At 30.6% G+C, this 16,308-nt stretch overlaps 1 long non-coding RNA gene across 1 annotated transcript in view; it reads right to left on the bottom strand.

Moving 5' to 3' along the window:
* Positions 1 to 6,094, bottom strand: part of LOC124956737 — a 35,276-nt gene extending 29,182 nt beyond the window's left edge. Inside the window, exon 1 of the long non-coding RNA XR_007103358.1 lies at positions 5,902 to 6,094. This is a non-coding gene — a long non-coding RNA (uncharacterized LOC124956737). The remainder of the gene's footprint in view (positions 1 to 5,901) is intronic.
* Positions 6,095 to 16,308: the final 10,214 nt, after the last annotated feature.

The following is a 16,308-nucleotide window of genomic DNA, read 5'->3' as shown; positions in this document are numbered from 1 at the left end:
AACAAAAAAAAAAAAAGAAAAGAAAAAAAAAGACCCCCAAGTATTTTTTCGAAAAATTTAACAGCAACCAAATCGAAATTGGTCTGATGTGTTCAGTTTTATTTTAGTCGTTTGGAATATTTTTCTTTTGGAAAATTAATTTTCCTACCCCATGTCACTTCGTACGACGAGAAGCAAAGGATTATTATATTACGAAAAATTTACCGATATCCCAAAAATCGTTAAAAGATCCCACAGTCGTTTTCTATGCCTTGTTAATAGAATTTACACGTTTCTATTTAAATTCAAAAAAATTTGAGAGTGCTCAAATAAAAAAAAAAAAAAAAAAAAAAAAAGAGAAAAATAGGAAAACAAAAAAAAACAAAAAAGGATATTAGGATTCAAAGGATACGGGACACAAGTAACAAAAGGGCATAGAGATATTTTGCATAGAACATTTAACAATGGTGAAATAAAAGAAAAGAAAAGAAAAAAAAAAAGAAAAAAAAAAAACAAGAAGAAAAAGAAAAAAGATCGTATTTATTCCCATTGTAATAGTTTTCGTTGTTACTAACTTTGTTTTTCGTAAAAACGTGGAAACAAGGAAAAACATTGATGTAATTTACCAAAGAGAAGTAACTTTCCATTCAACATTCGTTTCTTTCTTTTTCATTCATTTTCCCTCTCTCTCTCTCTCTCTCTCTCTCTCTCTCTATCTCTATCTGTTTCCTAGTTCGATAAACAATGACATAGTCTCGCTCTTTATCTTCTAGAAAAAGGAATAGTTATCCTCCTACTTTTCAAGAGAATCGTGAAGGACGATATACGATTGGTAGCTATCCTATCCTATCCTATCCTATCCTATCCTATCCTATCCTATCCTATCCTATCCTATCTATCTATCTATATATTAGAACGTTTACGTAACACTTTGTGAAAAGAAGAATCGTTCGAATTCGAAAAGCAAAAGTTTTTCGCAGGGGTTCGGATGCAACCCTGAACGAAAACAGAATGTAAAGGATCGTCACCACAATCGGACGATAATAATTTGGCGCTGTACCAAAGTTCTCGATTCTGTTAGACCAACCCCCTCTTGGCTTCTGTCATCGACAAAAAAATCGACGCTGGTCAAACATACGAGAAATCCGATCGCTATTCACCTCACGCCCCTACGTTTTCACTGCCGAAATGTCGATTTCTTTCCATCTATCTCTCTGTCTTCTTTTTTTTCTTTTTTCTTTTTCTTTTTCTTTTTTCCTTACTTTTTTCACTCTTTTTCCTTCTTCCTTTCTTTTTCTTTTTCTTTTTCTTTTTTTTTTTTCTTTTTTCCTTTCTTTGCATGCATCCTGACATTTCCAGCTTGAATTACTTTTCTTTTCTTTCTTTTTTCTTTTTTTTTTCTTTTTTTTTTTTCTTCATTCCTTCTCCTTTTTCTTTTCGAAATGGACGAAAACAGAAATTAAAAAGAAAAAAGAAAAGAAAATGAAAGAAATTATTCGAACACGTACGCGTTCTAATTCGATCCTGTTCCCTTCACGAAATTTATTTCCAGTAGACGTTACTCGAATATATTAACTTCTTCGGCCGGTACTTTTTTCTTCTCTTTTCTTTTCTATTAAAAGTCATTTTCATTAACACCTTGACTTCCAATCGATTTTCGTAACTTTTTATTCCAAGGGGAACACGATGGAAAAGTTTCATTATTATTGGCTTATTATGATAAATTATTGTATCTTGTAATTAAATAACACGTCTCATTTAGTTGCTCTTAACGGCTCATTAATCGGTAATAGAAATATTTAATTTTTAGAAAATGGAAAGTACAAAAGCAAAACAGAAAAAATTAATCAAAAAAAGATAACAGCATATTTTAAGTACAATTATATGATTTTTTTTTACGTTTTACTTTTCTTCTACGTTCGTTATAATTTTTATCTTTTAATTACAGCAAAGATTGATCGCTAATATTCGTAATAATATAATTTACATGTACACATTATAAATGCATGAATACAAATGTTTCTTCATTCATAATTTCATTATTCTATCTGTTAATGGAAATGAAAATTATTAATAACAATTATTATAGTTCTTATTTAACACAAATAATTGGGTTATTTGAATTATTCAAAATTTCATTCATCCAACGAGAATCAGACTTATAATATCTAATTAATTTGTCAATTTTATTAAAATCAATGCTCATTGGTATTTACAATTTGTCAAGTGTTAAATTTTGTCACAGCATTATTACACATTGTCTTTTTCATTTTTCTTTCGTACGTCATTAAAACTAATTATTATTGAAATAAAATTCCATCGGGGCATTATTTTACGTGCACGCTAAACGTCTAAAACAAACGTAAATAAACGTAATAGCATCGAATTGAATTGAATTGAATCGAATTGAATATACGTAACAACGATATCGTGATATATTATAATCCAATATGATTTATATTCGCTTTATCCGGCTTTAGTGCATCGATCATATACATATATATTTTTAAATGTGTGCTTATAAGAAAAGAATGATATAGTTTTGAGTCTTGAGGTAGGTAAATTTAATTCGACGATATGTAAGAGGTATCGTAAGAGTTTAGTATCAAGAGTAAGAAGACGATGATTTCTCGATAGGAAAGAGAATAACCGATGATAAAATCCAAGTAATCCTTCTAATGGCTGAAATGGATTACATACGTAGGTACTGCCGAAGAGATCGTTGAGAACATTGCTTTACGAAAGCCCACCCGCTTTCGTTATCGGCACCACGCTCGGGGAGGTTCCGAGCCGCTTTGGGGTTATCGTTCTCGAGCTTACCGAGCTTTCTATCCTCCGTATTATCGTTTCATGCAGACCGGCAAACCTTACTTACATCAGCAAAAACAACGAACGACGTTCCGGAAGATAAGCATTTTGGCTGCCAAACGAACGCATAAAAAATATCTTCGAACGATCCTCACAATTTTCTCTTTGCCTTTCGTTATCATTTCTTATGATATAAGAGAGAATTAGGATAAAATATGTTAAAGTTCTTCTAATTTATTAAAAGAAAATATCACTCTTTCTCTCTCTCTCTCTTACACACACACACACACACATTCATTTATTCTCTCAGTCTCTTTTCCTCTCTGTGTATTACCGTGTATTTCTATTTAATCTCATAGAAAGATATCGAAATATTTTACGGTCTATTAAATTTAGAAGAGTTAAACGCAAAAAACAGATTTTACTTATTTCCATACGTAAAGGATCAACCCAAACGAATCGAATTAACTCGCGTACCTTTTTATATCGAATTAATGTTCGCACTTAAAGAGATAACCGAGATGCACTTTTTCACACTATCGTCTACTTCGATCTTTCCTTTCTTTTTTTATTCTTTCCTTTTTCTTCTTCTTTTTTTTTTCTCTTTCTCTTTCTCTCTTCTTTTTTCTTTTTTCTTTTTTCTCTCGCGCGAAGAAATGCGCAACAGAGTTTGAAAGCAAGTACCACGCTTTAAGCGTTATTACATCGTATACGTTCCTGTCTCTGGAGAAATTAAATCCAACATTTTACGCGACGTGTATTTCCCGTATATAACAAAGGAGAGAGAGAGAGAGAGAGAGAGAGAGAGAGAGAGAGAGAGAAAATGAAGATGAAAATCAAGATGAAGAAGAAGAAAGAATAATATTTTCTTCGATCTTCAAAAAGCCAAACGTCGACAATGCGATTATCTTTGAAAGATAAATATTACATTTTATCTTCCTTTTTTGTTTTTTCTTTCTTCCTTTTTTTTTTTTTTCTTTCTTTAGCCACCGATAAAGAAATAGAAATCGACGTAACACCGAATATGAAGGAGAAATAATAATAAAAAAAAAAAAAAAAAAAAAAAGAAACAAAAAAGAAACAAAAAATTATTCGACACACGTTTACTCCCACGCTTTCGTGTTTCTCCCTTTCGCAAAGGAAATAAGTAACTTGGAAGCATTGGACCAAGTCGCTGGCTTCGTATCTATTTCCAATATTTCTATGCACCCTAGTTCCTTCTTCTCTACGTAGAACAGCAATACTACAGTATTATTTATTTCGAGGAATAGAAAAAGTCGACGAAGCAATCCAACTCGACGTTTGCTCTAAGAAAGAAATAAAACGCAGGGATCTCTTATACAGGACGAGTTAAAGTTTCCTAGATTATTCGACGAATCAAAAGTTCCCCCTAACTGATTGATGACGATAGGAGGAAGAATGATAGGAGAGACGAAAGGCAGAGGATAGGTGGGTGGTATGAGTGAGTTGGGGAGACCAACAATTCTTAAATGATTTTTAATGATCAGTTATATTCTTTCTTTTTTTTTTTTTAATCTTTTTTTTTTCTATTTTTCAATACTTTTCACGTTAGTTTCTTCTGTTTTTCCTTTTTCTTTCTTTTGTCGTTTATTCGATTTTTGTTTTTATTTTGTTTTGTTTTTAGACTTTATTAACAGGCAAGAGCCATTAGATATTTTTGGATCACTCTGTATCTGGATCGTACTGGATCGAAATAAAGGATTAGATTTTCTCGATATTTCTCAAAATTCGTTCGAATTCGTTTTCTCGGACAATTGTCCGATTTATTGGAAAACTGACGAGCTCATGTAACAAAGAGTTTATCCTTTACCTATAACTAAAACGCCTCTTATTGTAGAATTGATCGGAAACACCTCGGTATACGGTATACCACATTCTTTTTTTTTCTTTTTTTTTTTGCATTAAATTGCGGTTGGATTATTATCGGTCCACAGGGAAGTACGATTAATTAACGCCCTAACAGTATCCAAGATAGAACTATAACACCGATGACCTATAAATTTACACGTCGTCGCCATGAATCTCTTTGTTGAATTTCCTACGCATTCTACTGTTCCAAAGGAAGTAATAAAACTTTTTCTTTCTCTTTCTCTTGATTTCTATATTTATTTATTAATTTATTTATCGTTTATTTTTATTTATTTATTTGTTTTTATTTTTTAATTTTTATTATTTTTGTTTGTTTGTTTTTTTCTTTTTTTTTTTTTTTTAACGAATTAATACACATCTAAAGGTAATAAAAAATTTATTAGGTTGTCCGAAAAGTTCACGCTTTTCCATATATATATATATATATATATATATATACGTACGTACATATGTACGTATATATGTATATTAAAATGAAACTGAACAAGGGTATTAAAAATGTATTAATTTTGTAGACATTTTGAAACGATGCATTTATAAATTTTTCATTTTTAATTTAATGTCAGATTCATTTTAAATTTTGTGTTAAATTTCGAGATAGGCGAATGATAAATTTATTACTTTTTATATTCTAGGAAAGGCAAAAATATCCTAGAAAATTGATAAAAATAATTTGTTATCATATTATATTATGATAAACGAAACTTTAATTTAAAAGAAACATTAATTTAAAAGAAACGTTCATTCGTTCGCTCTTTAAATCTAAGAATTTCAATCTTCAAATATCAAATGCCTTTTAGAAAAATCTTCCCTATCTTCAATGAGAATTAAATCAAAACTTAATAAAAGATTAATTAAAATTATATTTATGAAAAATACAAATATATCATTCTAAGACGAGCATTTAATACAAGCCAAGTTTAATTTAATAATCAGTACGATATCTTATCGAATAAACTTCTCGCGATATTTCGAAAATAACAATAAAGAGAAATAATATCTAAATATTAATTTATTTAATAAGAATCAATGACTGAAGTTTCCTTCATAATACCTTGATTGTCAGGTATATTTAATAAAGAGAAAAATAAACAAATAAATAAATAAATAAATAGAGAGAGGAAGAAAGAAAAAGAGAAAAAAAGAAAAAGAAAAAAAAAAAAAAAAAAGAAGAAGAAGAATGAAGGAAAAAGGACGAATCGAGAAAGACATTTTTATTTCTACCTTGATAATGAACGATCCTCTAAGATGGAATTGGGATCGAGTTGGGTATGCGAGAGTAGATTCCAACGAACCGTCAGAGACACGAGGGCACGCCAGCAATGTCTAATCAGTGCCAACTCAATTTCCACGAGCTTCTATTGTCACCCGATTCCAACCGCGTCTCTGAGCCATTTCGTGTAAACGCGTCCCTTCCCGTGGCACTATGCAGGAACGTGCGTGCGTGCTAGTAACGCCTCTTTTAAGGAACTCACCCGGTTGTCTTGAGAGAGATAATACCTTTATTCTCTTTCTCTCTTTCTTTTTCCCTTTTACTTTCTCTCTTACTCTCATTCTCTCTCCCTCTCTCTTTCTCTCTCTCTCTCTTACTCATTCTTACTCTCATTTTCTCCATCTTACTGTTAGCTTTTTTGTTTCTCAGTTTGTAAGATGTCATGAAGCCAAATTGTTCATTTAACTCGAGCCGTTCGTCCATTCGAATTATAGAGAGAAGGCCTAATATCTCTCGGGAATAGATACTCTACTTATGGCCCTTCCTTCCTTCCTTCCTTCCTTCCTTCCTCTGCCGGATAGAACACCCTTCTCAGGATTATAGACGAGTTATTTACGCGTTTCCGCTCGAGGTCAAGCGCTTTACCAAGCGCCAAATTAATCGGAGACCAACCGGATTTTCTTCCCCAACATCCTTGAGCCCTTCTAATCCAACGTAGATATTTCCCACCAAATAGGATTAGGAAAGAAACGCTAAATATTTGAACGTCCTTTCCCTTTTCGTTAATTAATCTTTTCTTCGGGTTTTATTTTCTTCGAAATAAAAAAAAAATATATATATATATATAAATATATCAATGAGTTCTCTTTTCTTTCTGTCTTTCTTTATTTTTTTTTTTTTCATTGTCAAAGGACGTGTCGTTTGAAATTATTTTTCTTTTTTTTACCTATTGACATCTCATCAATTGAATTTAAGTGTCGTCAAAGTGTCGTATCTATAAAAGAAAAATAAAAAAAAAAAAAAAAAAAAAAAAAAAAAAAAGTAAAAAGAAAATCCTACAAAATATCTATGATCTCGTAATGGCAAACAATATACATGTATAATAAAATCTACTTATCTCGTATTGATAAACAATATACATATATAATAAAAAAAAAAAGAAGTTATTATTTTCTTTTATATAAAAAAGTTGTCAATATTTTTCATATAAGACGGATACTACGAAAACGTTTTATTAAAAGGGAAGACTACCTTACTCCATATCGATCGGCTTTCTTTTCATTCACGAAAGAACTGACCTATCTCGACCCTTCCACCGATACGTCACAAGCAATGCGTTCTGTAACTTAGCAACGACACGTCACCGTCTCTCTCTCTCTCTCTCTCTTTTTTTTTCTTTTCCTTTTGTTTTTTTCCTAACGCGCGAAGAATCCCTCGCGACATTTTTAGCAAGAATTTAAGTAGGTCAACGTGTGGTAGTCGTGACGCTCGTTCAACGTAGAATAGGATGGAAAAGAAAGAATGAAAAAAAAGTAAAAAAGAAAGAGAGAGAGAGAGAGAGAGAGAGAGAGAGAAGTTGATCTTCTCCGTCTCACGAAAGACGCGACGCGACGCGTCGTGCACGCAGAGAAGTTCGACTATAATATTTCATCGGCCATAAACGTCCGTATATTTCCGCGTTTATAGATGGATCATCGATCGTCTGCCAAGTTATTGCATGGCGAAACTTCATTCTACGGCTAGACGGTTAAGAAGCTCGTGTCGTAGAGGCAAAAAATTGCCTCTTGGAATATCTTACGAAAGAACATCTGGCGAACGTATAATTTCCTCTTTTCTCTTCTCTTATAACGTAAAGAATATATTTGTCTCTGTTCGTTAAGTATCTAACAATGAGAGAAAACGGGATAGATAGAGAAAGAAAGAGAGAGAGAGAGAGAGAGAGAGAGAGAACAAGAGAGAAAGTCTTATAACGATCTTAATGATAATCAAATAATCATTTTCTTTAAATAGATCCTATCTCACGAAATTTGATATTTCATATCTCTCCCTCTTACTTTTTTTATATTTATCTTTCTCTATCTCTATCTATCATTTTTAAAAGATCATAAAAAAAAAAAAGAACTTCATCGATATCGAGTCTTTTGATTATTAGAAAGGGGGAAGAAAGGGGAAGAAAAAAAAAAAAAAGAAAAGTAAGTATTGTGATAAAAAGAAGAGAAAACATTTTTGCAGCGACGATCGAATCGGCCAACGTATACCAACGAAAGCGAACTGACTCGTAAAAGCCACAGTGAAATTGTATTGGAACGTTTCGACTTATTTTTCCGTTCTGTATACGATTATTCGAGTAAGCGAGGATAGAGGCAACGCAAACAGTATCTTTACGTTCGAAGAAATGGCGAAGCTTACTGAGAAAATGGTAGAAATTCGAACTTGAACGTAAATGGAACAACTTACTGCATTTCAGAAAAATTGATATACTTACTGCCTCTAGTATCTAATACTAATACCTCTACTATTACTACTATAACATTTTATATATATATTTATGATAAGAAGAAGAAGAATATTACATTTGGTTCTTCATATTGATCGTTGCATTAAAAAAAGAATTTAGCGAAATAAAATTTATCGCGTGCTTGCTTTTGTTACCTTGGAAAAATAAGCACAAGAGGCGAGCCCTTCGATTTCCCTTCTGGAAAATCGAAAAAATGTCTGATATTCAAGTTATTTATTGTTATTGGTGAACCATTAGAAAGAGAGAGAGAGAGAGAGAGAAAGCATCGGACAAAGTGTTATAAGAAAGTAACACGTTCCAATTCGATCGAATATTTACTTCTGTATATATGATAGTTCGATACTTGTTAAAAAATGAATATTGAGTTAGAAGAACATTGAAAGGTAACGTAGTCAATTTTCCTTGCGAGTGTTTCAAAAAAAAAAAAAAAAAAAAAAAAAAAAAAAGTAAAGAAAAAAGAAAAAAAAAAGAAGAAAGGGGAGAAAAAGAAAAACACGAAATAAAGAAACGATCGAAATTGTGAATGTGTATGTTTCAAGTATATAACAGAAATAGTTCAAATATGCCCTTGCTAAGGAAGAAATAAAAAAAGAAAAAAAAGAACAAAAGAAAAAGAAAACAAAAGGAAAAGAACTTAGTGACTCTAGAAAATGTATAGGCAATAGAAAATGATAGAGAGAACGAAAACGTATATTACTGAATAACACGCTAAGCTTATGAATTGAAAAAGAGTTTCTAGGTAAGTGGTTTTACTTAGTTAGATAGATCTACGAACGTATGTAAAATATATCAAACTAGCGACTAATAATTTTCATTCATAAAATCCTATAGACATTCATATAATACATCGTAGATTATTTTCGATTGAAAATACGAAAAATATGTACGAGTTAGAACGCATGATTATTTGTGATTACTTTTGTAGAAATTCACAGAGAAAGAGAGAGAGAGAGAGAGAGAGAGAGAGAGAGAGAGAGAGAGAGAGAGAGAGAGAGAGAGAGAATATCCGATAGGTGAATTTAAGTATTTTTATTTCTTCTTTTTCTTTGCTTTTCTCTTTTCTCTTTTTTCTTTTCGTTTCTTTTTTCTTTTCTTTTCTTTTCTTTTTTACTGCATGCTTGTGAAAGAGGTATAGCCTTAAATCAGTTTGATTATCATATATATATATATATATTATCTATATATATATATATATATATATATATATATATATATATATTGTACATATAGCGAAATATTGTAACCTAGTGTGAGGGTTTTGCCCTCTCGAAACGTCCAGCCATTAGAAACCAGGAAGTCGACCATTACGCTATCGTTCTCCGGATGACGACGAAAAGAGAAAAAGAGAAAGGAAAAAAGGGAAAAGGATAAAAAAGGAAAAGAAAAAAAAGAAAGAGAGAGAGAGAGAGAGAGAGAGGAAACCTTTCGATACTTTTTCGTTTCTTCGTGACTACAATGTGGAGGATTTTCCTTTCTTCTTATCGATTCGTATCACGACGAAGAAAACGTTTTTACCATTTTAACTACACCATTTTCTCCTTTCCTTTACATATTTTTTCTAAATATATATTGTGTATATATATATATATATGTATGTATGTGTGTGTGTGTATGTATATATATATATATATATATATATATATATATATATATATATATATATATATATATCATTTTTAAGAGCATCGAGTTGTCATTATTTAAGTTAAAAATAATTTGTCATAGTCAATCGAAAAAGAAACTAGAAAATATTTCTTTATTTTTTTCCTTATCTTTTTACTAGACGGAGATTATATTCGCGTAATCTCGTGGACGTTGAAAGTTATCGAAGGGCAACGTTACGTGGCAAGTCACGTGCCCTTTTTATCACAAATACCTACCTTTTTTTTTTTTCTTTATTTTCTCGTTTCTTCTTCTTCTACTTCTACCTTCATTTTTTTCCCTTTCGTTTTTCTTTCTCTTTTTTTTTTCTTTTTTTTTTTTTTTTTGTTAGGGAGATACGAAAGGAGCGACGATACGAAAGGAATGAAGAAGAAGAAGAAAAAAAAAAAAAGGAAAAAGGAAGAGAAAAAAGGCATACGTATGACAAACGTTACCGTGGAAGCCGGTAACTCGTTTATGTACCGTACACACGCGATAAGACTAACACATACAGGTATAAAGCACTCAATGTGTCAATCGTTTGTGAGAGCCTATCAAAGCTTTTTCCCAGTTTTTTTTTTTTTCTTTCTTTTTCTCTCTTTCTCTTCCTGGAGAAAACATGGTCAAAGAGAGATTTTTGGATCATGATCAATGATGATATAAAGAAAGCAATATCGGTTATATATGCATATATATATATATTCTTTTCGATATATAGAAACGTCCTTTGATAAAAAGGGTTGATATAAAAAAAATTTCTTAATAATAGATCGTCGAAGGTTATATATCGAGAATGGATGACGTGACGACAAAATACCGAATATTACATAGAATACAAACTCTATTGGACATTGTAAACCGTGTAAATAACTTTTCAGTTCTTTTAATATTAATGTAGCTCAATACAAGTGGTTGTTTTCCTTTTTTCTTCTTATGTTTTTTTCTTTTTTTCTTTTCTTTTATTTTTCCACGGCGTACATTTAATGGGACCCTCGATACTGAATTTAAAGAAATCGCCCCTGAAATATTCGTATTGTGTCTCTGTCCATTAATTGAAAAACGTTTTGAAATCTTCTCGGTAAAAAAAAAAAGAAAAATAAAAAAAGAAAAAGAGAAAATATATATCCTTTTTTTTTGCTTTTTTACTCCTCTCTCTCTCTCTCTCTCTCTCTCTCTTTCTTGTTTCTTTTTTTTTTTTTTTTATAAAATACGCGCTGATATCAGAGAAACTTTGATAAGGGGAGGTTTTTCATGAAAAACTTCGATCGAGAACGTTAACGGCTCGGATGAAAAAGTTTTCTTAAAGAAAAGTTTCTTGAATATATCCGGCGCAAGCAAGTAGTAGGCTCTTCGGCAAAAATCAAGCAAGACTTTTAAGTAGCAATATTTGCGATGTAATCTTTAGATTGACATAGAGAGAGAGAGAGAGAGAGAGAGAGAGAGAGAGAGAGAGAGAGAAATCTTTTCTACAATGTCCTGTTAATTAAAGCAAAAAAAAAGAAAGAAAAAGAAGAAGAAAAAAGAGGAAAAAAGAGAGGAAAAAAATGAAAATAAAGAAAGAGAGAAAAAAAACAAGTCTTTTATAACATCATCAAGGTGCTTTGATTTATTTTAAAGAAAATTTCGAACTTCTGACGAAATAAGAAAAAAGGAAAAATACTGTCGCGCATTATTTATATATATGTATATATATATATATATATATTTTTTTTTTTATATTTATATCAGAAATAAGAGGACAGGAAAAGAAATCTAGGAGCAAAAAGTCATAATCAACGTCGCGTAAGAAAATAATACATCCTCTAGAGATTTCTCTTCTTACTGACGACGAGACTTCCTGGCTTCCTCTCTTTTCGCTTTCATCAAAGGATACCAGGGATTCACTCTTGACAAAAGAGAGAAGAACACCATCTTTCGATAATGTAGCTCGGGATCAAGACGACAGCTTTTCTATTAATATAAAAATGTCGAAAAGAAAAGCTTTTCATGGTTGACTAAACCCACTCTCTCTCTCTCTCTCTCTCTCTCTCTGTGTGTGTATGTATGTGTCTCTCTGTTATTTCTTTCCGCCTTCGTCTCAAAAAAGAAGAAATATAAGAAAAAGAAGCAAGCTAAGAAAAAAAAGAAAAAAAAAAAAAGAAATAATAAAAAGTTAACGAAAAAAAAAATAATGAAATAAAATGCAAAATAAATGAAAAGATATAATAAAATGAAATGTTCAAAGAACGTTTTAGATATTTCATATACAGCTCTTTAATAAACATCGTTTTGTAGCAATCATCGAATGTCCAAATTTTTTTCTTTTTTTTTTTTCTTTTTTTTTTTTTTTTTTTGTTAAAAAGATATTTCACTCTTCCTTCTCGAATTCTCGGAAGCTACAAGTACACGTTTTAGGGATGGATTTTTCTCGATAGAACCGAGCTGCCGCTGTTACATACCCCACCATTGCTACGAGCATCATGTCGCCGGCAAAATACATTCATATTCATGAGAGGGCTCCATATTGCGATGCGACAAAAATGCTTATAGCGAATGGAAAAATCGACGAGACGAGAGGAACGAACACCAAGCAAGCCTGAATATTTTTTTTTTCCTCTTCTTTTCAATTTTTTCCACTTCTTTTTTTCCTCTTTCTTTTTTTGCTTTTTTTTTTATTTTTTTTTTCTTTTTTGCTTTTTTTTTTTTATATTTTTCCCCTAAAAAATCCGTGACCCATACACGTTCTCAGTTGTTTTTGTTTCGAGTTATCCATCTATAGTATCATAACTCAACGTTATCGTATTAAGAATTAGAAAAATTTTTCTAAAACGTTTCCTTCGTCTTTTTTTTCTCTCTCTCTCTCTCTCTCTTTCGGTATGTATGCAAGTACTTACGAGAGATTGGCGTTGTCTTTTTCAAGTCCATTATTATTCGAGCTTGATAATTCTCTCTTTCTCTCTCTCTCTCTCTCTCTCTCTCTCTCTCTAGTTCTTTCATACACTTTGAAATAGAGTCAAAACGTCCTTCAAAGATCCTGTATTTCTGTCATTGTTATTCTCCGTTCGTTTATCCATGGCGAGAAGGAGATTTTAAAAGGAAGACAAAGACATTTAAGAGAGATAATACAACGGTCTCTCGTTCTGTATCATTAAATAGTTAAATAATGTGATGTGTCGCGTTGTTAAGAAGAGAATAGAAAAAGGAGTGAATGGGTTAGGTACGATGGATTTAGATGAGGGATAGATTGTGGTAGAGGATGGAATAGACAGAGACGGAACGAGACAGGACAGGTGGTAGGGAAATTGGGTATGGATAGTCGAAAGAAAGATAAAGAAACAAGAAAAGAGTTCAAGGAAAAGATGGGAAGGAAGGAAGGAAGGAAGGAAGGAAGGAAGGAAGGAAGGAAGGAAATAACGAGTGGGAGTTTCCGCGAGGACGAACGAATTAAACCGATCTAAAGCGGAGAGAAACGTGCGGAGGAACATAATCGTTTCGGCCACGCTCGCTTTCGTGACGTTTCGCCGTATCTCGAGTCTTGGAGGATCGGTGTCTGGCTTAGTTCGTCACGAAGGAGTCCTCCTCCTCTTCCTCCTCCTTCTATTCTTTTTCTTCTTTTCTTTTTACTTCCTCTTCTACTTCTTCTTTTACTTCCTCTTCTACTTCTACTTTTTCTACTTCTTTTTTTTTATTTTGATTTTCTTAAACATCAAGAAAAGATTTTCTTCCTGATCTCGTAAATAATAGAAACAAATACATTTAGAAATAGAAGAAAAGCAATTTCTATTATCTAATTTTCTCTATTTCTATTCTTATTATTATTGGCAAGGTTAGAGAATGATTGTCTTCATGTTTGCAAAACTAACGTAATCGTTATCGTTTAGTTCAACTTATTATACACCTCTGTCTTTCTAAATCATTCTAACTTACGTGCCAACTACAAAATGTCTTTTCTAACATTCCCTTTAAACACGAACTTTATTTCTCGATCGTGATATCACCATGTCTCGTGACACCAACCTCTGACATCTTATTCTGACCTTATTATATGTCTCCATTTATGCATATAAAAGTGTCAAGGGTTCAAGGAACAAAATGAAATAATTAGTTAAATAATTATTCGTATTATTAATATCTCGTTTTTAATTAATCGTATACTTTTATTTATGTAAATATTCTTTTTTTTAACATTTACATTTCTATTTTATAAGTACCAATTATGTTTATTTAAGAAGTTCATTATAATATCTTAAATTGTTTAAATTATACCTATTAATTTTTTAATAGACATTTATCACGATAATTTAAATTTATATGACGTTTCTTATTTCACGAAGATAATAAACAAGACAAAAATGACGTGAAGAAAATATAAAAGTATGAATAGTTATTGAATCTTATTGTGCTATATTTGTCGTTCATTGAATTAATCGAATAAAATCATTGTCATTATTAATAAAACATCGAATAAAATTCATTTCTCTTTATGTTCATATTTATTTGTTATTGACGCATTGTTGACTGGCTGTTTACAAAATAAAATAAATTTACTTGTTACTATAGAAATCTAGGGGGAAAAAAAAAAAAGAAAAAGAACTAATATCTAATATTATCATGAAAACTTGTACACAATTTTGTATATACGCGTAATCAGCATAAAATAATATTTTCTTGTTTCTTTAATTATTTGCTTTCATTACAAACAACTGAACGAAATTTGCTTCGTACTTGTTTTCACCTTACTTACTGCTTTGTTTATTTATACTTGCAATAACTTCTACTAATTTAACTTCCATTGTATAAATTCTAAAATTTGCCACATAACATTTATTCCAGGATATATTATTAGAACAAACAGAAGAACTATTCTAATTAGGTTCTTAACATAATAGTAAGTTCTAGCTTGAATAGATAGTTACGATAAAATTTAAATGTCTTGTTCTTATTCAACATAATGATATTCTATATCGTTTTTATATTCGTTATCGCAAAACACATCATTTGTTGTAATTTTTTACGAGTCAACTTCTACATAAAAAAAAAAAAAAATTATATTACATGATAATTATATATTATTACATGAAAAAATACACATGGGTGAGCCAAGAGTTTTCAGATTATTTAAAAGAAATTAATTACACTTTTTACGACACTTCTTAAAGCTAATTTTCTCAAATTATGAAACTACGAGTCTAATTACTTTCGATTCGTCTTTTATTAATCTTATTGTACTAGATTTATATATTACAGAAAAAAAAAAAAAAAAAGAAAGAACTTCGGATATGAAGAAGTCCATTGTAAAATTAAATTTATAGATGGATAAAATGACGAAATCAAATTTACAAAATATATTTATAAGTTTAACTTGTAAATTTACGTGGCATTGTAAAGGGACAAGTTATATCTATAAATTATCATCGTTAAATTATGAAAGTGAAATTGTCACGTATGCAAAAACTATGTTACGAGTTTGTAATTCTTAAAGAAACAACGTTAAAAGTAATAACTTTTTATACTTATTGCACAACGGAGAGTAGTTTTCGTAAGAAGAAAGTAAGATGTTCGGAGTAAATGGAAAACGCATGCTCTTCCATTCCAGAGGATAGTCCAGGAATAAAAAAAAAAAAAAAAAGAAATAAAGGCAAAAAGACACGAAGAAAATGCGAGAGCGTGTAGCTTGACCTCCATTTCGTTCGATGTTCTAAGAAGTACTGAACTCGAAGTGCCTTTCTGTTTGGTATATTTGTTTACATTCTTTGAAGAACTGAGTCCGGAATGACTTTGCGTTTAGTACATGTACTCGGTCTATGTATTTTTGTTTACGTTTCTTGAATATATTGAGTTGTCCTACATAGTATAAACTTCCTTTACCAGTATAATGACACATTTATGAATGAAATTTTTTATTAAATACATTGGAACGTCTTACAATAAAATTATTATTAATTTTATCATATTCCATTGTACATAATAAAATATTATTTTGTATTATAAAATTTCTATATTATTTATAATATAAATATATTCTTAACTATATAAATTTTTATTATATATATATATATATATGTATAAATTTTTTTTTTATAATAAATTTTTACAATATCATTAAGCATAGTAAAAAATATTCATACGTAATGATATTCATTCATAAATATATTTTCGATAAACGTTAAAGACATTGTTGACATTGTTTCTATTTTTACAATAAGTGGATAACGCGTGACATGAGAGACAAAGTATGACGCGAAAGAAACCCATTTGAGACTTGTTTTAATGAGAGACT

The sequence above is a fragment of the Vespa velutina genome, chromosome 23, assembly GCF_912470025.1.
Source record: "Vespa velutina chromosome 23, iVesVel2.1, whole genome shotgun sequence".
In the NCBI taxonomy this organism is placed as follows: domain Eukaryota; kingdom Metazoa; phylum Arthropoda; class Insecta; order Hymenoptera; family Vespidae; genus Vespa; species Vespa velutina.
The sequence above is the reverse complement of the archived record's forward strand: the minus strand, read 5'-3'. Positions and strand labels throughout refer to the sequence as shown.